This window comes from Megachile rotundata, chromosome 14, assembly GCF_050947335.1.
Source record: "Megachile rotundata isolate GNS110a chromosome 14, iyMegRotu1, whole genome shotgun sequence".
NCBI lineage: Eukaryota > Metazoa > Arthropoda > Insecta > Hymenoptera > Megachilidae > Megachile > Megachile rotundata.
This window is the reverse complement of record NC_134996.1, coordinates 4,672,120-4,699,803: the sequence shown is the minus strand read 5'-3', so window position 1 is coordinate 4,699,803 and position 27,684 is coordinate 4,672,120. Positions and strand designations below refer to the sequence as shown.

The 27,684-nt window shown below is 31.5% G+C and overlaps 1 protein-coding gene, 1 long non-coding RNA gene and 1 other non-coding gene across 4 annotated transcripts in view; 1 reads left to right on the top strand and 2 right to left on the bottom strand.

Annotated features, from left to right (window-relative positions):
- The window catches only part of tmod (tropomodulin), a 515,016-nt gene that overhangs the window by 147,920 nt on the left and 339,412 nt on the right, over window positions 1–27,684 (bottom strand). The window lies entirely within an intron of this gene.
- LOC143265768 (uncharacterized) lies at window positions 10,930–14,145 on the bottom strand. Its single transcript, XR_013040465.1, has 3 exons — window positions 12,236–14,145; window positions 11,902–11,967; window positions 10,930–11,798 (listed from the first exon to the last, which is right to left on the bottom strand). It is a non-coding gene; the product is annotated as an uncharacterized LOC143265768 (long non-coding RNA).
- TRNAG-GCC (transfer RNA glycine (anticodon GCC)) lies at window positions 26,602–26,672 on the top strand. The gene has a single exon. It is a non-coding gene; the product is annotated as a tRNA-Gly (tRNA).

The following is a 27,684-nucleotide window of genomic DNA, read 5'->3' as shown; positions in this document are numbered from 1 at the left end:
TAAGTAAATTATAAAACCTTTGAGTGTATATCATTTAGTCAAAACCAATAAAACAGACCTAGACGTCAATTTATTAAAATATTTTTAAATATTAGCTATAAGTAGTTCAATAAATGATAAAGATTGTATTTATTAGATAAATATTTTCTAAAATAATTTACCCTTTTAACTGTTAATGAAAAATGACTACTTAATAAATAATAAACATAATACAATCGCTCATAATTTTGAATGTACCTAGAAAATAAAACACATACACATATAAACCTTAATAAACAATAAGGAATAGTTTAATTATAATTATCTTTAAATATAATACTAATCTTATTAATACAAAAATTTCTTCAACTAAATTTTATGAAAATGGATAACAATAAAAATTACATTACATAGATATAGAAATAAAAGTTAATACCTCTTTATTAACCCCTTGGCTACTGTGGGCGCCTATAGGCGCTTAGAAATTTTGTGTTTGTATTACTGAGAGCACCTATAGGCGCCCACTTTTATACCAACAGAGTTTTTTCCTAGCGATTAAAAAGTTTTTATAAAAAATAGTTATGACGGCGTGTTATAACATTTGTCATTTGTATTATCCTTTGTACATAAAGGAAGGATAAAAACTGTATAGAAAGGCTTTAGCTTTGCTTTTTATAAATAAGAATATCTGACTTTTTATTATAATAAATAAGACCATAATCACATTTCTCAGAAAAAATCACCGTAGCGAAAGGGTTAATAGTAAATAACATTGATTGCTATGTAACGTGAATTCAATAAATCAAATAACGAGATAAAAACAATGTGCGACCAATTATAATGCAAGATCCTAAAAGTTTTAATTTTAGTAGTAAATATAGTAAATGCAGAAATGAATAATCTTGTACTACTATATAAACTACAGAAGATATTACCTAACCTAACTAAATTTAATACCGTAATCCAACCTAACCTAACCAAACTTTTATATGTCTTTATAAAAAAATTATTCTTACTGTTCCAATTAATCTCAACATAAAATAAATTCTACCAAAAAATTATAATTAAATGTTATTTAAGTAAATTATAATTAAAACCTAACTAAACTTAATATCTAATCCAACCTAACCTAATAAAACTTTTATATGTCTTTGTAAAAACATTATTCTTAAAATTACTGTTCTATTGAATCTCAACACAGAATAAATTCTACAAAAAAATTATAATTAAATGTAATAAACCATATCCTAATTGATTCATACATAAACTTAAGATGTTAAACTAAAATTATCCTTTGATAATTCATAATTATAACACAATTATTCACAGTTCACATGAATTGTACGATAAAGTATTAAAGCAAACCCAAAGAGGAATGTTGGATCAAGAATAACATCAGATATCGGGCGCTCAAAAGCACAAGAGACCATAGACGATTTGTAGCGTAAGCTTTCGTATCCATTTCTAAATCCTGTAAGCTTCGAGCAGTTGTTCGGCGAGGATGCTCGATCGTATCTTACACAAGAAGTTCGAGTACACGGTGCATCAACATAGAATGCAACCGAGTTTTAGCTCGGTGTTTAGGTCGGCTCCCTTACTTCCGGTCGATCGCCTTTAAATCCCACAAAGAGAAGCCTGCACGCTTTACTACGGCTCTCAAATTGGATGTAACGTCATCACTTCAAGGGATTCGCTGCTTATTATTAGCTGCATTATTGATTTTAGACCCATTTCGAGGCATGACTTTCTTCCCTTGTCTTACGCTTTCGGTTACTAAAGGTTATCGTCGTTCTTCCGTGACGTTAACCCTCGACACGTCGTGGACTCGGTTTTTATTTTCGCGTTTAATGTCGACACCCCGTGGTCCCGTCACTTTTATAACGGATGCAATATCCTCGTCGAGTGGCTGATTCGACGTATCTTGCAAGCTGTCGTCTTCGCCGTAAAAACAATATCGTTCAAAGTGGAAAATTCGCCTAAATGTACGGATTATCACGCTTGATGTAATCGCTGTTCGTATTTTGTTGTACTTTGTAATTCTGCGAAATTCTTGGATAATATTTATAAGGTGTGACAAGGTAGGGAATTATTTGTTAAAAATCAGCATATATTTATTTCTACCACGATTCTATTTATACATGTTACCGTGAAAGACCAAAATTGGAGAATGTTGACTTTCGCCGACGAATGATAACATAAACCAAATACGGTGAAAGATCGAATATTTCATTACATTCTTGTACATTCGGACCCTTACCGATGTATGTCTACAATCACATGTATGCTCTGGTGGAAGTCCAAAAGAAAGGAGCCGACAAAGAGGCGACTAGCTGTTTCCCGCCAAATCCGTTGTTTTGCTGGGAGTCAGTCAGCTTTGTCAATGTTATGCAAGCTTTGATGATGCGAGCAACGTTTTCTTAATTTTTTTTCCGATACCGTAATTTACACTAAATAGATACTGCAGTAAATCGTGATCTTTTTCTTGAAAAGTTAAATGCATTAATTGAGGGTAAACGAGAAGACAATTGTTTTCATTTTTCTCAAGAAAAGTATTCTAAAATACTTTTTGAAGTGGTTTGTGCTAAAACTAAGTGTAGCACACCTTTGGATTACAGACCATTAAAACGTTTTGACGTTTTAAAAATGAATGATGAAACGAATATATTGGTATTATGTTACCAATGAAGAACTGTTCAGTATATTATATGAAACTCACACCAGAATAGACCACGGAGAAAGAACACGTAAGCTTAGAACGTACTATGTGTTTTAAATTCTTGGTCACTCCTCTCAGAAAAAGAGGCGCAAAAGTTACGTCACCCTTGTGACGTTTTATAGCGACTGAATTACGGAGAAGAAAATATAAATCTCCGACATGTTCAACATTCACCATTAGTGGATGGTGAATGTCGACATTTACCGGTGTAAGTCAGAAATAAGGGGATTCAGCAGATATTTCGGACATATATCAAGCGGCTATGTGAATATAGACATTTACCAGCGAAAGTCGACATTCTCCAGTTTTCGGTCTTTCACGGTAACATACCTACTTCGACCAAAAGGTGTCTTTTTGCGCCTCTTCCTTACAATGCAAATACTTCCTAAACCTGTTTGGATTTAAAATTAAATTAAATTAAGTTAAATATAGATAAGTTGAGAAATATATTTATTGATACATTTATGTGTTTTTATTAGAGATTATTTAATCAGATTGTAAATCTTAGCTTAATTCATCAATCAGTAATAAATTAATTAGCTCCTTCAATACATTAGTATGTATGTTATCATCATATACATACATGTGTAACGTCCCGCGGAACCTTTTCTTTTTGTACATTACCCACAAACTGGAATGATTCATTTATCGACAGTATTTGACAATTATCGACAGTATATCAGGTATCTATTACCATATCTATCAAATTCGACAGTCGGTAATCAGTATATATACAGTTACTCACTTTAATATTCGGACACTATAATAATTTATGTTTAATGCTTTATATCTTCCTCAATTGTTAAAATATTTTTTCCCTATTTTTTTACCATATTAACTTATTTATTATAGACAACAGAAACATAAAAAATTATTTTGTAACTGCCACATGTTATTACATATTGAAGGATAAACCAAACGATGCCTATTTTACGCGTTACAAAAATATTCAGACACAATAAACGATTATTTCTAAGAAGCGATCTAATCCGTGGTATACGCCTAAAATGTAAACATAACGGTGGCGTTACCGCCCTACGTTAGTCTAAGTCAGTCTAGCTAAAGAAATTGAGCAATAGACATTAAATATTCAAAATGCCACGAAGAAGAAGAAACACAAGTTTCGATAAACGGCAGCTCGTGATATTTAATTACGAAAAAGGCAAAAGCTATCGTCAAATAACAAATTTATTGGATATGAAGAAAAGTACTGTAGCAGATATTGTTACACGATATAAAAAAGAAGATCGGATTGAATTGAAATCTCACAAAGGGCATCCATGCCTTCTCGATTCCAGAGATAGAAGAATTATTGTAAGGAAAATTAAGGATAATCCACGATTAAGTGCACCGCAATTAACGTCGGAATTATACCCGGAAACTGGAAAAAGTGCAAACCCACAAACTATTCGACGGGCACTTAAAGAAAGTGGTTACAATGGCCGAGTTGCACGAAGAAAGCCATACGTAAATAAGATAAACAGAAAGAAGCGATTAAACTTTGCAAAAGAATATCTATCAAAGGAAAAAGAATGGTGGCTAGACGTAATTTTTGCTGATGAGAGTAAATATAATGTGTTTGGTTCAAATGGAAGGGGTATAGTGTGGAGGAAAATCAATGAACAATGGAAATCAAAAAATCTAGGACCAACTGTAAAGCACGGGGCAGGGAGTGTGATAGTGTGGGGCTGCATATCAAGTGTTGGAGTTGGTGAATTAGTGTTTATTGACGAAATCCTAGATAAAAATAAATATTTAGAGATTCTGAAGAACAATTTATTAAAAAGCGCTGAGAAAATGGGAATCCGCAATCGTTTTAAGTTTTATCAAGACAATGACCCTAAACACAAATCGCGAATTGTGCAGGAGTACTTATTGTATAATTGTCCAAAAGTGCTGCATCCACCTCCCCAGTCTCCAGACCTTAACCCCATCGAGAATTTGTGGGACGAACTAGAACGAAGAATTAGGAAAACTGCAATACACTCAAAAAATGAATTAAAAATTCGACTACAAGAAGAATGGAACAATATTACTAGTGAATATTTAGAGAAAATCATTTCAAACATGGCTAAGCGTATAAGACAAGTTATTTATCGTTAGGGATATCCAACAAAATACTGAATTTTTGTTTAATCTTAGGTAAAATGTATGTGCATAATGTAGATTTTTGTAGTGTCCGAATATTTTTGTAACGTGTAAAATAGACATCGTTTTGTTTATCCTTCATTACGTAATGATATGTTGCAATAACAAAATAATTTTGTATGTTTCTGTTGTCTATAATAAATGAGTTAACATGGTAAAAAAATTGCAAATAAATAGTTTAATAATTGAGGAAGATATAAAACATTATATTTAAAAGTATTATAGTGTCCGAATATTAAAGTGAGTAACTGTATATATATTCATTTATAATAATTATCTTATAATTTTGATTTAGAGCAGGTAATATTTCCCGTAAAGGTAATTGAATATTAAGTTAGAATGCTTAAACCAAGATTATGTATTATTTTATTTTAATTCTAATAAATAGTTTTGTATGAGAAATTTCCGTTACGCTATGATGTGTCTACGTGCCGCGATGCTCGCCCCGAAATCCTTGAGATCGGCGCTAATCCTAGAAAAGGATAGAGATACTATTTCTGTTTACGGCATTATCAGACATTAAATTAATTAATTAACTAAATCAATTAATATATGTAAAATCAATCAGTACTAAACTGTTCATAGCCGGAACCAAAATTATTTCCTTCAACTAAAAAGCTGTAAATCGGAATAGATTCGGCTCACATAGAATTTGTACGCAGTTCATTAGAAAAGGACAGAAAATGTATTTTTCGCTAAAATACCATTATACTATTATTTTAGTATCGAAATGTTAGCCAGAAATTAAAGAGCGACATTTAAAACATAATTAAATCATCCAATTTTATAACTAATGTATAATAACGAATTTATATGAAAATTTAGATATTCTGACGTCATAGAAATTCCAGGAATTCGGCGAATCTGCGAGTATAAAAGGGCGAGCGAAACCCGTCTAGAAGCAGAACAATTTTCGAAGTCGAACGCGTTAGAAGTCTCCTTGATAAGTATAACCGGAACAATTTTCGCTGTCAAAGAGCCAAAAAGGTATACGCCATTCGATTACTTGGTTGTTGGGTTGTTTCAGCAGCTGGTGAACAATAGGCTCCCCAATTAAGCAATCTGGTTTTTGGTGTCGGTGTGCGCTCTGACAAAAAGGGCCATGGATAATTAGTTGTTGAGTCAAATTATACAAGAGTAATTGTTCCGAGGAAGTGCATTAACTTTAGACGAATTTTAGAAGTCGAATTAATAAAAGAATATTGTTCTGTCTCTAGCGTACTTTTCCGTAGTCGACTACACCGCGTTAGATAATAGATAAAATCATTAATCTGTCTAATTTTGCGAAAGCGTATCTAAATACACTTATTGTTAGAGAATCACACTTAGGTCGGATTCCTCGCTGCGGTAGACTATAACGCGCTAACATTATTAATTTTGTAAAAATTTCATTTATATAAAGTTAGAAACCGAATCACACTTAAGTAGGATTCATTATAAATTATAAACGTGTTAATCATGTAAAATCTTGTCATTGCGATAGCTTCGAACACGAGAATCGAATATATATAAAGAATATCAAATTTAGTTAATATTACAAAAGCAAAGTTCTCAGCTTTAAAACGATGTTTCTAATATTCATAACAACAATTTTGAATTCAATGCAAATCCACGATAAATTATAGTCTTGACTGAGAAGGAGCTTCGAGTTGCGACTCCAATTAAAGAGCTACCGGAGATCGTAGTTGAAAGGAAAGAAGACAAGCGTTCCTTTTAACGACGCTTGATACGAGAAGCCGACGCGAGCGTCACAATCAAAGCAATTTGACATCATCTAATTGCCTTCATTAATCTGATTTGGTTTTACTTTGATTTCGTTAACGCCACCTTGAACGGGATAACGAATTTGCATCGGTTCAGTCGAGGAAAAATTATTTCTGGATTTTCGCGCTAACGAGGCAGATAAGCATGTTCGAGGTTAGTGCTGGATTTTCTGATACTATGCAGGATTATCATCGATCCATGCCTTCGTCACCCTAGCCTTCGCTTTTTCTCCAACGAAATCTTCATTCATTGTCTTCGTTGCGTATCGTACTTTATTATGCATTACACGTTCACTTCTAGCTCTCATTATGCGAAAATCGTGGTGATAAGGACAAATGAACACGCTAGTAATTCATGAGCCTTTTTGTGCAATGTTTCATTAAGATATGCACTCATGAAAAGGGGCGTGGAAAATTGAAATGAAAAGATAAGGAGTTGGAGCGCTATTTGAAAATGCAGAAATTTGCTACGTTTTAGTACTGTGAACTTGATACTTTCCACCTAAGTAAATTCCCGATTGAGAACGTTTTATTAAGTAAAGGAATATGGATGAATAAATTGAAGGAATAAGGAAAACGTTGACATTCTATTTGAAACGTTGAAATTTTCTGTATTTTAGTGAAGTGAAATCTTGATATGTTTCTCCTAGATAAATTCGTGATTGGAGATATTTTATTACGATTTTGGTCAATGAAAAGGGAGATGTATAAATACAACAGCAGTTGGCATTATAAAATTAATTTTTCTGCAATTATAATAGTCTTTTCTTGTTGGTAAGCAATTTTGTTGATGAATGACCAGATTCGTCAACTTTCTCTAAAAAAAAAAAACAATTAATTCGTATCGATAAATAATATGATAAAAATTTATTTTTAAAAAAATTGAATCCTCCAAATTTCATAAATAGTTGACATATTAACATACATGGTAATAGTTGACAGAAATTTGTGACAGATAAATGAACCAGTAATTTCAATCAATAAAAATATGTTTATTTAAAAAAAAATATGAGATTGGAAAAATATAATAAAATAAAATGCAACAAAATTACGTAAGTAACACGAACAGAACATTTAAGAAAACTATAAAATTATACATAAAACTGAGTAAAAAATTTGTACAGATGTGACTATATTTATCAAATAACACACTAATAAAAAAATTGATATTAGTGGAAAGATTATTATTAGTGATTAAAAATAAAAGTCAGCTACCGTCTTTGTTGAAGGCGAGGAGATCCGTGGACGAATAAAGTGTCGTAATTAATTATGTACAAAACAGAAAAACTATTTATTCAAGAACGATATAAAATACAATCAGAATTACGTGAGAGGAATATTAAAGAACAAAATTGAATCGAAACATGCGAACACAAGAAGAAACAAACAATGATGATTAACATCGCTAGATGGAGACAAATGTTAATGCTAATTCGTGTATCGCTCTATTACTTTTATCTCCAATAGTCTTCAGATTTCTTAAAAATTTATAATTAACTAGTAATTGCTACCACAAAAAAATAAATCATAATGTTTATTTGTAAACAAAAATACAAAAAGAAAAAAATGGATGAAATTATTATTACAATTTTTTCACCTATGTAACAGTATATATTAAGTGCATCATTGTAGTAGCTGCATCAAATAATTTCGTTTCAGAGAGGAAGAAGGGTATAAAAGAAGAAAGGTTCGGATAATGGAACGTTCGAAAAAGTAGAATATTCACATAATGGAAGTTCGGATAATAAAGCTTCTATTGCAAGCATATTACGTGACAAACTGCACTCAAAGAAAGCAGGGCATTGTTTAAACCTTTGTGTAACCATTACATAAACTTCGCTTGCAATCGATATATGTTACTCTAACAGAAAATTGGTAAAGAAGCATTTATTCGAGCTAATTAGAGAATACAGTTTTTCAGGTATAATATTTATAAATTAGACGGAATAATTTGTTCAGTAACTTGTGTTGTGTAAATTAGTAAATTTATTTTATATGCAGGTAGCAAATATACACATTTTATTATTACATAATTTAATAGATAAAACAAATAATGCTTAGTTCAAAACTATGTTCACTACTTTCACAATGCACAAATCCGTATTAATTCACAATTAACAAATTATGTAATATTCTTCAATTTTATGTTTAATTCACATCGGCAATCACACAGAAACTTTGGACTTATCATTCTTTCACTAAATGTCAAAATTTTAGGAGCGCAACTGAGAAAAATTGCAAATTGAAAAATAAGGAACACTCTAATGTATATATACGACGTTTAACTGTAAACTGAAGAACAAACAATTCTTAAGATCATCGTATTAAGTATCATAAAGTGACAATTTTTTTTAGCAAATCCCCGAGCGAGGCTAAAATTTAATTTCTAATAAACTAACTCCCGGCACACCCAAATACACGTAGAACCAATCGTCTTCAAAATTTATTCGTCGTTTCGTCGAAAATCGCATATCGATGCGAACTATAGGATTTCAAATCACGTTCTCGTAAAAATCGTTCGGCACGTCAAAAAATTCGCGAAAATTCGTGACACCCGGAGGAACGCCGACAGGGTTGCATTATGCCGTCTGATTATCAGGCAATCGTCGTTTCCCACGCTGAAAATTTTCACGTGTCGAACAAACTCGTCTGCAGCTCGATGGCGGACCCTCGCCGAGAGAGTTTTCCCGTTGACGACGGAAAGTAATTTTCAACGGAGAAAAGCAAAGCGAAACGACGACATTTAATCGCGGCCGAACAGTGGCCTCCGGGGGTAACCAGTAAAATCGTCCCGGCGTCCATTCTCAAAATCCATTCGCAACCATCCTCCGACGTTCTGTTTGTTGAATTGCGAACATCCAAACAGATTTCGAATTGCTTGGCGTGGAGTTTCGAACCTAGGTATAATCGTGGCTACGAGAAATGCGGAGTTAATACAAACATATGCACGTCGGTTGGAAGGCACTCTTGATTCATGTGCGTTTCTCTATGAACCACCATCGTGTCCGTGAGAAACGATCATACGCGAAAATAGAATTTTAGGAAAATTATAGTGTAAGTCCTGTATTTAATAATTTCTATTTTTTATTGTGATGCTATAATATACTATTTTTATAATATATAATTTTTAAACTATATTATTTGGAGAATATTACATATTATATTACATATTATATGTATTACATAGTACATTATATTACACAATATATTATTTATATTATACATATAATCTATTACACATCTGGTTACCATGTGTTATATTTCAACAAGAGTGAAAATTGAACATTTGCATATAAGTCAAAAATTATACTATACAAAAAGTCTTCAACAATCTTTAAATTTTGGAATCTAAAAATTTATAAAAATCAACGAGTGAAATACTTTTTTCTTCTCCATTACCATATTTTTCGTAGAAATGCGAATTTGCTGTTTACTATACTTCCGCATTACTATTCAATACAGCAGACTCCGATACGACGTGGTTAATACAGTGAGCAGCCAAATTATTAAACTCAAACAGAATATTTTGTATTTTATATCTTTAATTGGCAGAATGGAACAGCTACTTTTACTGAAATATTGCAGTATATTATTTGTACAAAATAAAACATAATTTTTGCAATCCTGTACTTTATTTCTGCAATATAATGCATAACTTTTATAATATATTGTTTGTTTTGTTCAATATAACACATTGTATATTTCATTACTGTTGGAATTCATTCTTAACCATATTTCTATTTTTTGAAATATTTTTGAGCAAACGATTGTTACCTTTTGCAGCGGTTTATTATGGACAATTTGCAATTCGAAAATTTTATATTTTTACATATTATTGCGGCTCGATTGAATTGCGATGTGGTGCGAGAGGGACGAGAGGCATTTTATCCGTTTGTTTAGTCGTTGTTCATTGTGTTTTGTATTTCGTCTGTTGGAAACAAATATTCTCGCTGGCTTCGCGCATAGGGTTGCAAGACCGAAAGGTTGGCACTCTGTCGCAGGTCCACGGGTAAGGTCGCTGGAAACAGGGATCTAGGCCCGGGAGACCAAAGGGGAAAAGTGTGAGCGCATTTCCAAAAAATATCCAGGTCCGCGAGCACGGCAAGCCTTTCCGAAGGCGAACCGGGGCCATTCGGCCCAGCGAAGCCGCTAGACGCGATAACGAGGGAAGGAGTGGGGAGGTTCCTCGGTATCGAAGGGTCGCGAGCGTAGCGGATTATCATTCCTTTCGTAGCATTGACGCGATAAACACTCTGTGTTCGTCTCGCACCACGCAAAATTTCGTAGTTTATATTTCACTGTTTCGTAAATTGTTAAACGTACTGAATATTTAGTTTCATTTATTTAAAACGTTAAAGAATAATGAGATTTTTTTTCCATGAATATTATTAGAGTTTTTTTCTTCGATCAATCCCCCTATCCTGGTATTTTTCCGTTACACATATATTGTCAAGACCCAGCATACTTTATGGTTTATTACGGTCGAACCATTAAGTGACGAGTGGTGGCGTAGTCTTCAGATCAAAGTTGACATCAGCACAAACATCTTGCAAGGACGGTTCTTGTTCCCTTGCCTTAATATTTTTCCAACCAATCTAATAGTCAATTTTAACCCTTTTGCTTCGAGCGCCGGATATATCCGGCATCCACACGGCGACCTGTGCGTACGAGCGCCGGATATATCCGGCATCCACATGATGTGTATACAAGTACCATCTGTGGTCAATGACAAATTGTTCGTTATCGGCAGAACACTACTAATTTCTAAATATTAGTATACTAACTAATTTGTGTTACATTATTAATAATATTAAACGTTCAATTTTAAAGTCTTGTAAATATGTAAATAGCTAAGAATTTGTCAACTGTAATTAGTCTAATGTCTTTAAAGTAACTAATATAATTTTGTTTAACTGTTTTCATATTAAAATGTGAGGAATACTTGCTACATTAAAGCAACAATTGTTTTATTAAGCATAGTAATTATTTAAGACTTAAAAAATGTATATACAAAAAACACGCGCACTGTGCACATTTCTGGCGCGTGCTTCCGTACGGTGACGACACTTCGGCGGACTGGACTGCCGAAGCGAAAGGGTTAACAAGTTGCTTGTCTACTCCCAACAACATGCGGATCCCACTCCTCATTTTTAGTTTCCTTAAAAAATATTCTTTTTGGATAGAACGGATACCTAATGTAAGTCAAACGTTATTAAACAAAAAATAACAATTATTTATTATTTCGTCACGTTTCATTTTTTACTTATAATCTTAAATATAAGGTCCAGTACTTACCAAATATAACATGGACTAATTGTAAGTAGAAGTAGACCTCTGTATTTTTATCCCAATCCGCATATTCTAGAATTATGTGAAGTAATATAATATTCCATGTCCCATATTTCTACATTTTTAGATCCTGATATCTTTGGATCCCTATATTTATAAATTCCAATATTCCTAGCCCTCTGTATATGTAGTCATGTCATTATATTTCTGTACTCCGACAACCCTAATTTCGATCTCTGTATCTCTAAATCGCTATATTTCCAAATTCCGATATCCCCATACCAGTAGAGCACCATCTAAATCTAGATATCTAAATTCTTATATTAACATTTCTACGTACCTGTATTTTTATGTTTCTGTGTTCCTATGTCCCTATATTCGTATATGTATTTCTGGAACTGTATATACCTATGTCTCTATATTTCTAAGTTTCTAGAAACGTATCATTATCTCCTTAGGTTTTTAATCGCATTCTTTCTCAATACCTGCTTACATACTTTGATTTGTAGATCACCAGGTATAAGATGCAGAGGTATCAGGATCTGTAGTTCTATAGTTTCCTAGATTTCTAATCTCCGCATCCTTAAATTATTAAATCTTTAGATTTAATGACTCTTCATTCGCTGTCACCCATATCTGAGAGACGTATGAATTTATATTTGTCCTAGTTACATACTACACGAAGAATTTATCCAGTTATAGCTTATTCTATTTGGTTGGTGCATAATTATCCGTTGTTTACGTAGTCCCAATTTTTGTTAGTGAAAATTGGTGTTTTGTTTACTTCTTTTATATAAGTATTCTTCTACGTTTAGTTGATAAAATTACGTGCCATAAATCATACTCATGTTTATCATATTATGTTTCACAATTAGGAGAAAAGGGTGAAAAGTAGCAGTCACTCTGCAATCTCAAAAAACTTGTTGACGATGGAACAATCAGCGAAAGCTTTGTAAAGTGTGGTGAAGTGCTTAACCTCTGATGCACGGTTGAACTTTACGCGGTGCTGCGCTGCTTCTCTGTACGGTAGAGTTCGACGCGAATTACGCATAAACAGCACTATAATATGTGACAATACTGTTCTCTACGCGAGCACATTGGTATTAAGATTTTGATGAATAAATTATAATTTTTCCCAAAGATGCAAAAAGGTGCTGCTATGGTGACTCAACTTGGTGTTACCTTTTATTTACATGAATAAAACTTTTGTGGGATTTGTTGATACTCTTATAAAACATGGTGAAGGCAAAACGTGCGAATCAAAACAAATGGAAACGATCGTTCAGTTGAAACGGTGGGCCAATAGAGAGAGCCACTATTACATCTCTACATTCCGTGATTTCTTTATTCCTATATCTGTACATCCTAATATCCCTAAATCCCTATATCCTTACATCCCCATATTTTTCTTCTTGTTACAATAATAAAATAAGTTTCAAAATGCATTGAATCATTGGAGAATATTGCACTCTATTAGTAAACTATCAAATTAATTTCTTCTTCTTGAAACGATAAGTCGAAGCGCAAACTCAGCCAGATATAATTTAGAATATATCAAAAGCTCTAAACCATGTTACGGTGAACCAGTCGAATACAAAATTAGACGAATCCATCTTGCATTTACGCTCTGCGGTTTTCATTTCTGACTACAGTAACCTACTTTTCCGTTGCAACAACGATTCGTTTTACAAATATTTAATCTACTCCTTTAGTTCTTGCGCACGAAAGTTTTAAGGGTTTATAAAAAGCATGGCACATTTTTTTGTATTTAAAGTATGCCTTTGTTAGATTATCATGGAACTTGTTCAACAAAGCCTGACCATTGTTCCTCCTCAACTCTGTTACCAGGAGGAAAGTGCATCCAGTTACAAAACTTAAAACGCGAAACATCTTTTGCAAAGAATAACAACATGAAACCGCTCTAAGCGTATAAAGAGGCAGCGACTTTTACAGAGAAGATAAAGGCAATTTTTCAGTAATGTTTTCTTTCAGTTTTTTTTTTTGCTTGGATTACAAAGCGTCTCAAAGAGAAGTGCTTCTATTGACGCGAAACGTGATTGAACGAGGCAATATATCGGCATTCGAAATTGACAAATGTCAAACATTTGATCCTGAATCCGATGCGATGTACACTATAATACAATTAATCTTTGTTGCACAAAAAGTACACCCTGCAGTTATTTATAATTTTAAGCTTCTTTATGTCTACGCAGAATTTATAGCACTCCGAAGTGGATAGATTAAAATGAATTGTTCTTCAATGTTCATTGATTGTTATTAAATGTACTCCTAATTTAAGATGTTTATTACTGAATTGCAAAATTAAAATTAATCTTTTGCAGCTAAATTGAAGTATTAGCAAATATATTAATGCAATAATTGTTTCAGTAGAGACTTCAGTTTGTTATTAAGATATTTCTAAAGTACTTCAAATCAATGGTATAAAATTTAAGTTTCCAATATTGAGTTTTTAAATTTAACTTTCCAACATTGACCTTCTAAATTTAAGTTTTTAATAGTGCTTTCAAATTTAAGTTCTTAAATTAAAAATTTTCAATATATGTTTTCAAATTTAAACTTTTGGGTTCGTTTGAACCTTCAAAGTGCAATTGAACGACTAATTATTTGCTGTTACCAGCTATTAATTAATTGATTACATTGCATTTATTTATATACATATCTATGTAAGTGTACATAGATATAATACGAAAATACTGTATTTTAATATCGTTAAATTTAGATAATGAATTTGTTTAATTGTTGCAGTGAACTAAAATATAATTAATTTGATTAGTTCAAAAATAGTTCAACTCAAAAATTAAATAATTTTCATCAAATAATTACAAAGTAAAATCTAAAACATGTATAACTGCGTGTTGGTTAATAACAATATTGTAAGATTTGTAGAGTATAGAAATTGTAATAAATAGGATGAGTGGTGGGAGAGCCCCTGAAGGATCGGCGATATATAAACAAATTGACATGTATAAACAATATAAACAATATAAACAAATTAACATTCCTCCACAATGAGGAATGAGAGTGAAGAGAGTCGAAATTGGCAAGTTGGTATGAAGCGAGCGTGCGAACAAAAGGGATCGGCGAGCGTGTCGTTAAAACTGAGTGCAGATTTTGTTTTTGCTTATTGTAATTATTGAATTGGAAACTGTGAAAGATATTTTTATTTAGTATAAACCTTACAGTTAATTTTCTGAGACTGTGAAAGATACTTTTATTTAATATAAACCTTACAATATGAAAAAAATCTTATATCCATATATCAGGTTATTCTTAGCGTTTAATGAATCAAAATGTAAAAATTGTAAGAGCGAGCGGACAATGGTCAGAATTGGTTTAGGGCCATCATAAATAAAGGAGTCCCTCGAAATGTTTCGGGACTAGGTTTGAAGGACACTTATTAGTCGATACTTTTCAGACCCGCAATACCGACGAGTTTGTATTTTTTCTCAGAAGTGCGAAGTGGGGATGCGTTCCCCATAAAACCTTCGGGAAAGCCTGACGACAGGACATTATATTAAAGACATTCTGTGAGAACGCGAAGAGAGACATCCAACGATAATATTATTTCTTAAACCGTTCTATGTGTATTATTTAGCCATCCTTACAATTTCGGAAGTGGGATAAACATCCAAATAGTTTGTGGAAATTATGCAATTATCGTTCGTGTTTCTATGTGATATTCTTTGCGAAATTTTGTGTGGCATTCTTAGTAAACTTTCTGTGTGAACCCTCCTGTGAACCTTTAATGAACTATTTTGTGTGACTATATTCATAACATTCTGTGTGACTTTATTTGTAATATTCTTTGTGACATTCAGTGTATAGGTTATTTTCTGTATGACTTTGACGTTTTTATTATTTTTCTCAAGTGGTCGCGATGTCTTTATTAACAGCAACAAACCAGCGTAAATCTTTATTGTTCGAGCTAGAAGAAAGTGAAGTTTCTGATCGGTTCCTGCGTAAAGAGATGGAGTTTATGCATCAAGAACGAAAATTATTGCAACGCGAGAAAGAATTATTACAGCGAAAAAATGACATCTTACGACGTTCCACTGCCCCAAGCCAAGAATCAGAGAAATGGGAAAGTTTCAACATTAATGATATTGGCAAATTGGTACCGGAGTTTAGTGGTGAATGTTTCCAAATTTGGAAGAAACAACTAAATTTGCTAATATCCACCTACAATCTGGACGATAATTTATCAAGGATCCTTATTGGTTCAAAACTGAAGGGAAAGGCTCTACGCTGGTTTCAGTCCAGGACAGATTTGAAAATTAGCACCGCTGAGTTATTAAACCGTATGAAAACAAAGTTCGATACTCCAGAGAGCAGATTGGAGGTTCGCAGGAAATTTGAATCGAGAAAGTGGATTATCAGTGAAGATTTCCGTGAATATTTTCTCGACAAGATTATTTTGGCAAACAGAGTCCTAATATCAGATAAAGAAATAGTGGACTCAATAATTGATGGAATACCTGACCTCACTCTACGAAATCAGGCACATTTATGTAATTTTGCGACGGCACCGGAATTATTGCAAGCCTTTAACAAAATTAGGCTGCGCCCAGTATTGAGGAATCAACTGATGCCGGGTAAATCAACGGGTCGACCAAGGATGACGGAACTATCTGTAGCTGTACCCCCGATGCGCTGTTACACCTGCAACAAGATGGGTCATGGATCCCAGGAGTGCCGCCTGCCGAAAAGGGAAAAAGGTTCCTGTTTTCATTGCGGAGAAATGGGCCACCTACTACGTACCTGCCCCCAAAAGGATGAAGCCGCAGGTCATTTCTGTCGAAACGTGTCTACCGCTAGACAATGAGATACATACTTGAGTTTTTAAATATTGATACCGGTCCCTTTGTCAAAGACGTAGTCTCATTAAGTAATGACCCCGTAATATTTCAAAGTGAATGCGCCGAATTTAAGAAAATATTTGCGAAAGGATACTTGCAACCGTCGCGTCCATTATTATAACAGACAAACAAGCAGGTAGAGCTCATTAATAAAATTTCAAAACCGATGTTTTGAGATGACTGAAAGCCATTCGAGTGAACAAGGCAATAGTATTATTAATAAGATTCAGGAATATAAATATACTGTTAAGAAATTCCAGAGGCACCCCAGGGATGTACAAAAAATTAATTCTTCCATCCATAAAGTTTTTAGAACTCGTAAAAAACTACCAAACCTTCGATAATAAATAAGAAAAGAAGAAAACAAAAAAAATTGCTACTAAATAAGAAAAATTGCTGCTGACTAAAAGATGAGTAATTTTTTTAATAATATACGTAATTTCTTATACTAAACATTTTTCATTAAATAATTTTAATACTAATTACGTTGCAAGCAAATTAATCAATAATTCTTTCTTATTACTACGTTATTTAAAATATTTGACTAAAACGTAAGCAGTGTTCAAAAGCAGTTTAAGTTTTGTAGTTTTATTATAATCATTAAAAGTTTATAATCAATTTCAAACTACTAATGGAAAAACTTTAATCGATATGAAACACCTGATTTTTAAAGTTTGCTAAAAAGAGCAATATGTTTCTACGTAACCAATGTTCAAAGATGACAAAATTATTAAATGTTCGAACATTAATGACTAATTGTGCAAAAATTATATGTCGTGAAATCATGACAAAATATGTAAAAAGGTATCAAAAACGATGAGAACTAGAAAAAAGGTACCTAATATGGAATATGTAGAAAATTCTTAAATTAAACTGAGAATTTCTTTTTTATCGTGAAAAATGTAAATTTACTTAAATGGAAAGACAAATAAACAAGTGTTTTGTTTTTTATAAATTTATTTTATATGATATTATTTTTCATCCTCTGCATGTTGTATATATTGCTCACATATGAATATACCGAACTCATTTTTCTCTATTATTATTATGATATACCTGAAATGATAAAAATAAAAGTCTGTGGTACTATGTAATATTAACACTAGAACTACTAACTTGTCAAAATGACTGGTTTCAGATTTCTCATTTTATATTACCAAATTTTATTGTGGTGATTTTATGGAAATGTCTGTCATATTTTGTTGAAGTAAAAACTAGTTCTATGTTCTATATGTAACTTGATGTTTTAGTATGTATTTATTTCCCTTTTCATTTTATTTTTCATTCTTCGATAAATAAGCATTTAATGTCGGTAGTTCTAGTGTTATTAAGGAACATTTATTGTCCTATGGTTATAGTAGAGAATCGTGAAATTCATGTGGACTGTTTCAAGATTTGCGCAGGATTCAATGCTGAAGACTATACATACAATACATACAGTCCCTAGTCATTGAATTAGGACCACTATAAATTTTCAGTAGATTTCACGTTTTCAAAATTAAAAGGTCTGCACAAATGATATAATTTTGTTACCTACTAACACGACACATTACTATCGTACATTATTAACACATGCTAATGTCTTATATTTCCATTCTTTGCTTTAGTGACAGCTTGTATCCGGCATGTTCCGTATACATTGATCATATGCTTTATATCTTCATTATTTTCCCAAATATCTATAATTCTTTTCAACTCAGATAATATGGTTGGAGAGTTGTAATCTAGTCTTTTGAATATGTTTCAGACATTTTCTATGACATTCACCAAATTCCACCTCACGCGCTATCCATACTCGGGTCTAAAATAAACGCTTGCGCAGCTCTTATTCGCTTATCACCCACATAATTTATTATCACGATAGTAACAAATTGCTATGTTTTTATCGTTATCAATAGTATTTAATAATTAATTTTGTAAAGCCTAAGATAATTTTCCATATATGACACAATATTATAACCATAAATGTGAAATTTTCATACATGGTCCAAATTCGATGGCTAGGAACTATACTTACTATTTTAAAGTTTGTTCTCTTATGAAGATGATTGATAAGTATAATTGCAGACTTTAATAAGTTACTAAGTACCTACATATTCCATAAATTTCATTTAAAGAATATATAAATATATACGATAATTTATTCAAATTAACAAAAAGAATTTCATGAATGATTTTGTTGTAATACTCAATGTTGTGCTCAACAACTGACTTACACGGAAACTTACATAAATACTCAACCAATTAACTGCGTCAGACGTACAATACACACACGTCAAACCAAAACTTTATTTCAGCGTCTTCGATATTAATTGTTAATTTGTTACCAAATAAAAATATAATCCTTCGTTTTACTTTACTTGCATCAAATACCATCAGATTATGAAAAAAATAATGATGCCCAAAACAAAGTTTAACCTTTAATTATTCGTCCCGATGGTGAACAAAATATACATTCAAAGTTTGTTCATCAGTTTTAGACACACCCTGTAGAGACATACGGTCCCGCTCGTTAAACACCAACCCTCGTACAGGTGCGCTACGCGTTTGTTTGTATTAATTTCGATGCAGTACCAGGTTACTATATTCAGAGGTGAAACTTTGGAATGTTGAGCGAAGTAATTCGAAATTCGCGCGTATGGGATCCCTTAATTGGACGAATCTGGCTGCGGGACTGGCGTAGTTTGGTAATTCCAGTTAGACAGCTTGCTTGTTGCTTTCCAGTTACAATAATTAAACCAATCGAACGATGGCTAATCCTTTTTTCCTTTGTTCGATAGTAATTTTCATTCATCGCTCGTCCATTTTTGTATCTCCCTTCACGTTCGTTTTAGCCATGCGTTTCTGTTGACAGAGAAACGTTACAATCTGGACAATAGATTTATTGAAAAAGTTAATCGTTCGTTATCGAATATTTTCAATAAAAAGTCACCAATATACTTTGTTCAGTTTTTGTTGTAGAAAAATTAATTTTATACGATGTTATAGGTTATCGCAGCACGCATTGTTATGACACGTTTATTATTCTTTTGTTATGCTATTTGTGCCGTCTGATTGAATTTGTACTTTTATAGCAAGATCGTTTAAAGGCAAATGGAATTTCAGATTTTTGAAATATTGGAAGGGGAAGAGAATAATATTTTCAGATTTTTATCATATTGATACAGGATCAGCTTTATCGAATTGTTAAGATTCACAAGATTAAAGTAATATCAAAAACGACTAGTGCGTTAATTTTTCCACTAATTTTAAGCTATATTTATTTGAATGTTTATAATTAAATGAGTTATATTTAATTGCGAAAGAGGAAGATTTTGATGTGAATACGTGTATTCACAATATGTTTTGATAATTAGAGAGGAATGATTATGCATTCGACAACGGAAAAAATTCCAATAATTTTACAATTTAAAAAGTGAAACTCTTTCCACCGAAAATTTTCTTCTGGTTCTCATCTCAAGCATTGTTTATGAACATAATATTCATTTACGTCGCTCGACAGAAGATTTTACCATAACATCAACGAAACACAACGAATCTTCATCCATGATCTTCTATAATAGAAAACTAAGCCAAAAATCAACAAATTTCGTTGTATAGTTTTTCCCAATTTTCTACGAGGAATTAAGATTCCTTTTACATCTTACTCAGGATCCTATCAGACGACATTACTCCATAGTACATCCATTCCATACTTGTTTCGTAAGGATCGCTTAAAATTCAACGCAAAAATTAATTCAGAAACTTTTAGAAAACATAATTATTTTTTATTTATGATCAATCCAGAATGCGATATTCTTTTTACTTTAAACGTACATATCTTATCCGTTTGAGCCGATCACAGTTTTCAACGCTTGCAAATTACAAATGTTTCATACAAGTGCCTTCACATATGTTCAAATATGTCTTTAAACGACTTAAAGTTTGAAACATTGTTTCATTTCACATCTTCTGAACATTTGATCTTTCTCCAATGCAAAGACGTGACATGTAAGGATACGCAAGACGTATGCAAACGACCCCTGAAGAAACATGGGCATAGAACACCGTGAGTGGATCAGTGCTAGTAGGTTTACCGTAGCCGAAAGTCGGATTTAGGATTAGTAGACGAGCGAAGATAATGGATTATCAGACAGCGAAATTAGTAAGTGGCTTAGCGGTAATTGCAAGAGACCGTCCGCGTTCGTTTGTCAGCAAGGGGTGTCTTTAATATCGGCCATGGCCTCTTCTCTCTGCCCACTTCCTCTCACTAATACCGCACATACCACGACGTCGCCGGCGGCGATGAAAAATTACCTGGCCTTTGTCGAAAAAGAAACGACACCAAAGCCGCCCGATGATGAAAAGGAACGGGGATCGTCGTTCCTGTTCTACTTTCTAGCTTCAGCAACTCGACATTCCCGTCGAGACTTTCGAATTTTCTTCCTTGGCGTCAAATCATCGCCGCGGCAATTAAATCTGATGAAAGGAGGATTAATTTGTTGTGGAAAAATTGATGGATTAAAGTAGTTGTTTGATTTATCGAGTGGCTAACCGGTGAAGAGTAACGAATATCTGTCATCTCATAGTGATGAATGTCTGTAACACTAGGTTTACGAAATGCGTAAAAATGACGAATCATAGTTCCCTTATTTTCTATTACAGAAATTATTAAGATGCTTTTGTGGAAGTGTATGTTCACTTTTGTCGAGGCGTAAAATAATTGTCTAAATTATTTTATATTTCATCTTTTACGTATTTACTTAGGATTACGTACTTTCATCATAAACCTAGTATTAAATTCCACACAAATTCATTCAAACATTTACGTCCAAACTTTAAACTGATGCCATGAAACAATGTGAACTGTTTAGAATCGATTTACACTTACAGCTTACAGACAAAATTCTACGATTTTCACGTTATTTTCATTTATTCTGGATTGAATTCATGCACCATAGATCTTATATGAACGCAAATGCAGGCTACCTATTATTTATTTAAAAGTAACTGCACATAAGATGTAAATTTAGTGTTAATCGTGTTAAGATCTTTTGTTGAAGGTTCCAAACATATGTTCGCCAAATACTTTCTTTACTGTGCAGTACCCATTTCCTTGTCCTCAACTTTGGGTCCCTTCCTGTCATCAATCCTAGACTGTTCAAGTACTCATTTTTCGCTTCCAAAAACCTACTTTCTTTCAGTATTCTACCCAATCTTTTTCTCTACCCACGTTAAACAATTTCAACTAATCGTTCATGCTATACATATATTTAACTTACTTACAGAACTAGGGTAAGATTATTTGAGTGTCAATAAATTAATTATTTAAAGTTAACCCACTTGATTTGAATCGGATTTTCCAACATTTTGTTTCAGTTATATATTTAAAATTTGATAAAAAATGACTCGTATTATATCAGACTTTATGATATAAGATATAAGTAATATGCACATATGTTCTTAAATATTATATAGTTACTATTGTTATATGATAAAAAAGTGTAGATTTGCGACAATGGTAAACTTCACTGGAAAAATGGCGACGTAGTGAACAGAAACTCTAGTATACGTTAATTTTAGTATTGTTTGGTAAAATTTATAGTTTCCCGGAATTTCAGAAATCTGGAAAGTTGAAAACTTAAGAACGTGAGGAATTTGGAAGTTTGATAATTTGGGAAATTCGTCAATTTGAATATTTGAGAAATTAGAAATTAACTTGGATATTTCAGGATTTAGAACTCTAGTTTAGAACTCTAAATATATGAAAACATAGAAATTCAAAAACTTGAGAATTTGGAAATGTCAGAATTTCGAAATTTGAGAGTTTGTAATTTGAAAATTTAGATCTTTGTAGAGTTTTGAATTTATGGTATAGAGATTTGAAAATTCACCAATTTCGGAATTAGGAAATTTAGACACTTAGGAATTTAAAAGTTTAGAAATTCGGAAATTTGTGAATTTGAGAATTTGAGAATTTAAGAATTTGAGAATTTTGTGATTTTTCAATTTAAAAAATGGGGAATTTAAATATGTAGAAATTTGCTAATTAAGAAATTTTGTAAAGTTATGCAAAGATTTGTGGATTCAAAGATTCAAAATTTTAAGAATTTGGAAGTTTTCAAGATTACATATTTCATCTCCGTAAAATATTATACATACATAAAGCTAAATAAACCAAAGAATTTTTAAGAAGGGAAAGGATTTTCAAACCCTTTTTAAGAAGGGTTTGAAAATAATTTATTTTCTACAAAAACCGTTAAATACATAACAAACTTCTTATAAATTTATCAATGTATTAGTAAAAGATTATCTATTTTACAAGATGACGTACACAACCTGATTGCACATTTATGAAAAGAAAGTAGAATTTAAAAAAGAAAGCTCTTTTAATTAAAAACAGTTATTGCGAAAGATAGAGATGAACCTTACTGCAATTTTGACTTTAATTGTGTTTTAAATTATTAATACTTGAAACGGTTTCCATGTAACATTAAGTAAAAATATCATCCGATACAAATTAGTGGTTCCAATTAACGAATTTCGATTAGCGAGTCCGTAAGTTATGATGCTGGAAGGCACGATAAATAATCGATTAGCGAACCGATAAAACAGGAACGTAGTGTCGAATTTGCAAGGATACACTCGTGTTAAAAATGAAATTCTACCTGAAAATGTCGAAATGCAGTCCGAATTCGACGATGCAATATCCCGTTATTAACGGATCAGAAGACGCGTTCGTAATATGTGAAATTGAAATTGTTGTTTATCGAAGCTAAAATTGAAAACTCAATCGAGACAAGCAGCGATGGAATCACGACCGGACATTTCGAATTATACGTAGCTTCATTAACCTTGATGAAAAAAACGTGATTGAGGATAGTGTATTTAAATAACGAATCACTACTAACAGTAAATTTGCAATTAATCACATAACGGAATAGAATTATGAACATTTAAATTTATAATTATGCAGTGTAAAATTTGACGCGTTGCAAACAGGCAGTTGTAGAGCTACTATTTCATAAATACGGATTTAATTAGAAATATTAATATTCAATCTCCCGATTCTTGTTAATAATTTAATATCAATTACTTTAAATTAACTTAGCATTATTTTTTAAATATTTCTAAATTTCTGAACAAAAATAAACCAGTGTCGATTTTAATGGAGAGGTAAAATAAATTTATTTATAATAATATTACTTTAGAAAATAATAATTATTTTATTTTTACTGTACTATCAATTTTTATTACTGATTATGTTCACAGCGAATTCGGTGAAAGAAAAAGTTTAACAAAAAGATGTTTAAGTTCGTTTAGAAAAGATGTTTAACAGATACAACCCTTAGTTTAAGAATTTCATATGTGAGACTACAGTGAATTATAAGAATTAAAATTTTATTGCAGATTAAGTAGGTTAAGTCTTCATCACAACATACTGTACCATTACAAAAAGTTATTTATTTCTTTAATAATATAACAGGCAGTATTAGTGCTGTCACATAACTGAAGTATAAATTATTTTTAGGTTAGGTTAATGAGAAATTCATATCAAAAGATGTCTCGCATTTAAATTCAATGAATATTTGAACTCAATTACAAGAATCATTTTACACTTACTTAAAATGATATTTAACAATAATTTTTTAAAGATTAGTACGTACAATATATTGCTTAAAAAATAAATAGAAATCGTATGAAGTCTTTAACGCACTGATGTTTAAAAATCAGTCATGTTCTTCAGTTTTAACAAAAGAAAGCTGTCATTTATGATCAATGTTTTTGATAGAACAATTAATTACTATTAATTGTATTTTACTTATTTTACAGTATTCATTTTCATTTTCGTGAAATTCGTGATTGACATTAGTTTTACCGTTCAAACCATTTTATTTATATTTTTATATATTTGATGCTTGGTTCATTTATTTATAAACCAGATTTTATACCTTGACAATATTTAATTAAATGTTATCTCTCGACACATAATAAATAACTATTAAAAATAAATTTTGTATATCATTGTCAAATACTTACCTTGTTCAATTTTCAACAAAATATATTAATCCTTTGAATGAATTTCGTGATCGAAATGAAAATAAAAACCTTCATATTTCTATTAGTACGTTTTCATTTACAATAACTCACGAATGCATATATTCTTTTTGAAAATATTCATCCAATGCCATAAAAATACATGCTTTGAAATCAAGATTAACTCTAGCGTGGTAAATACAGAAATAAAATGTGAAGGATTTATTCGTACTAGTAATGAAAATATATGTATCGTTCTGTGTATCAAATGTATTTAAATATGATGTGCATTATATGTACATATGTTCATACATACGGGCAGGATGTACCCTATTAGGTAGTATAACCGGGGAAAAAATAATTTTACACGAAAAAGTAATCTGAAAAAAAGGTAATGTCATTAATGATTTTGTGTTAAAAAACTTAGTTCTAAAAAATTTTCAAAATGTTTTTACAATTTGTTGATGACAAGAAGTAACAAATTCACAATTTTTCCATTCATTTTTCACAATTAATAGGCTAATGAATGCGGTTATACGTACTACTAAAATCGTTATTACATGAGTTATGAGTCACTATTACTATTATTCTTCATATTTCATGACGTGTTTGGTATATATAGCAATGCATAGCATGATGAATTTTGTTGGAACTATGATAAGTTTCTGCGTAAGTAACTGTTGAAAGTATGATTTATCCTTTATGCATTTGCGCTAAGTGAAGTGGTATGATTTGAGTTGACAATTTATAAAGTAATAATGTAGGAACCGTTACATATTTTACGGTCGAAGACTTATAAGATCGTAGCTCCCTAGAAAAGTATATATTTCTTTCATGTACATCTATTAGGAATACTACGGCAAAAGGGGTAGGATTTACCGAATAACATAGTGGGCGCGATTTAAAAAATACTCATACTTTTCTCGGCAAATGCCAATATAAGAGTGTCTTTGTAGACACGATCTTTTCTTGAGGACACCCCTGTTAGCGTGGACGTTGTTTAGGGCACTCATTGTTAGGCCCAGCGAAGTTTCCCTTAGGAAGAGGAAGTGCAATGACAAAAGGCACACGGCCTGTTTCGACCGTTCGTCGATTTCTATTTTCTAACATTCATTATTTTAAATTATTTACTTAAATATGTTTTGTATTAGACACAGTATTTTAGTAAATATATTCTATTATTATTAATATTATTACTAAAATTAATATTAAAATAACAAAATTAATGGTAATGTAATCAACTGTTACAGAGCCCTGTAAGTGTGCATCATTTGTAGGTATAACGTTATACATTGTGGAGTGATGTTTTATTCGTGAATCGTGTTGTGTCAGTTTGCATCGAAATAGTTTTGTAACGACCATCATAACGGAAATGTAAATTGTTAAATATAAGTCTTACAATAATAAGATTAATAATTATTTATTTTTTATTTTGTTTCTAATAGTAATAATATCACAAAGTATTATAACGATATTACAAACTGATTAATAATAAATTTTAACTGTATTAATAATTACACTTATTAATTTTTAACTACATTTACCCATTAACTGTTACGTGAAAGACAAAATCGAAGTTGAAATCGTTATTTCTCTTGTCAGAAATATTTTATCATAAAGAATTTGATAAATTTTCTAGAGAACAAAGTCAGACAAGAAAAAATTTTATTTTACATTCACCAATTGCTTTTTCATGTATAATATTATTGAATTATCTGATTGTAAATAGTGTATATAAAAAAAATATATTCTGGTTTGAAAAGTGTTACAGAAGTTTTGGGAAAAGCTCTATGATCAGAGAACCTTTTAAGAAGCATCGGTGGTTCAGTGGTAGAATGCTCGCCTGCCACGCGGGCGGCCCGGGTTCGATTCCCGGCCGATGCAACTTTCTTTTTTTTTCAATTTCAAATCTATATAAAAAATTTTGAATCAAAAATATTTTTTTAATAAATGATAAATTATTTTTATATTGCAATACAATTTAACCCTAGCTATAATTTATATTTAATAAATTATAAAAGTAAATAAATAATGGATAATACATAAATTATCTTATAGAATAATTTTTTATTTTGGTAGCTTCTTAATTTCTATAATTTAAAATAAGAAGTCTACGATCCGTTATTTTGACAGATTCCATAAACCTAGTATTTATGAAAACTTGTTACATTAACTGGTTTATACTTATTTTTTGTTAATAGTTTCAAATAATAATTTAATTGTATCGTATCTACTATATTTACAAAGTTCAAGTAGTTACAGCGATTCAGGAATTCACTTTTTGAGCATAACTGACAAGAGATTAAATGTCGTTATTCTTGAATATTTTACATGTAAATGATACCTTCATTTCACTACATATCTAAAAAGGACGTTTTACAGAACGGGCAGATTTCCAATTATTTCAATCAAATTTTATTATCGCACTTACGTCATGTTCACAATAATAATACAAGGTAAGTAACTGAATTAAAATATATAATCATGAAATATGTAATTACGTTTTTATGGCCTTCAGTCAAATTTTATTTCTTTCTAGCATTTATATAAATCTTTGATAATAAAATTTCAAATATAGATTATATACATATATTACACATACGATTTCTCTTTCACGAATATATTGTATTATACTTATAAATATAATCTTTACATTTCGAAATATATTTCAAATCTTCTACAATACTTATATTTAAAACTAGAATAATAAAAATAAAATATGCATAATAGGGTGTTAATTGTATAGAAATAGCAACACGTTCCGTACGAGCATTATTTATGTGATTTCCCATATGAAATCGAAAATTTTCATTTTATATGCTGCAAAAAATTAAATAAAGCTTTTCCTATAATATAAAAAATAATACAATATACTAACGAAGTATACGCTTTGAAA